This window comes from Sinocyclocheilus rhinocerous, unplaced genomic scaffold (assembly GCF_001515625.1).
Source record: "Sinocyclocheilus rhinocerous isolate Xijiao unplaced genomic scaffold, SAMN03320098_v1.1 scaffold435, whole genome shotgun sequence".
NCBI lineage: Eukaryota > Metazoa > Chordata > Actinopteri > Cypriniformes > Cyprinidae > Sinocyclocheilus > Sinocyclocheilus rhinocerous.
In genome coordinates, this window is record NW_015630023.1 from 40,348 (window position 1) to 41,438 (window position 1,091).

A 1,091-nucleotide genomic window follows, 5' to 3' on the forward strand; every position below is an offset into this window, starting at 1 on the left:
TTTTTAAAGTTTTGCAAGAATTTCGTGATACTAAACTTTTTATTAGTTGTCATAGCAAGTGATTTTAAAAGTAGGATGGCTCACTTTTTATAAGATGACTGAAAATTTTACTTGAATTCGTAGTTTATTCTTACATTTGGAAACCGAATTGTTTTATAATTACTATTATTATTATTATTATTATTATTTCTGTTGTTTCTAGAAGTAGTCATTTTGATAATAGTCAATAGAAAAAAATATAACCACACACACATTTGTCCACAGAATAATTACACATTATTAAATAAAAAGCGTCCCCACACGAACCTTTACCTTCAGACTCGGTAAAGTTTTTTTTCTTTTTTTTTTTCTTTGTGCTCGTCATTCTCAAGCATAGAAAGTCGGATTGGCGTGTGCTCTTTTATATGATAATGATATTAATTAGGGGGCGTTTACAAGGCGGAGATCTGGCACCAGTCAGCTGCACACAATTTCAAGATCATTTGCGATTTATAAATGCCACATCTGGAAGAGAGACGCACACACGTGTTTTTGTGCGCACGTTCGTTTTCTCTGAATTGCACTTAAACACTTTTGAGAAATTATCTTAGAACAAATTTAGGACGCTTTATAAAAAACATTTTATAAATGAGGCCCCTTGTCTCCTAGACGGCCACCGGGACAATACCACAGGAACCAGATGACTCCTCTGCACAATCTGACTTTGCTGCAGCATGGAACAAACTGCTGGTTCGTCTGGCCAGAGGAAAACTGGCCACCCGACTGAGCTTGGTTTCTCCCAAGGTTTTTTCTCCATTCTGTCACCGATGGAGTTTTGGTTCCTTGCCGCTGTCGCCTCTGGCTTGCTTAGTTGGGGACACTTAATATCCAGCGATATCGTCGACTTGATTGCACAGATACTATTTAAACTGAACTGAGCTGGATGATGACATCACTGAATTCAATGATGAACTGCCTTCAACTGAAAAATTAGTGTTTACTATTGTCAATTTGCATTATTGACACACTATTTTCCTAATTAATGCTGTTCAGTTGCTTTGACACAATCTGTATTGTTAAAAGCGCTATATAAATAAAGGGGACTTGACTTG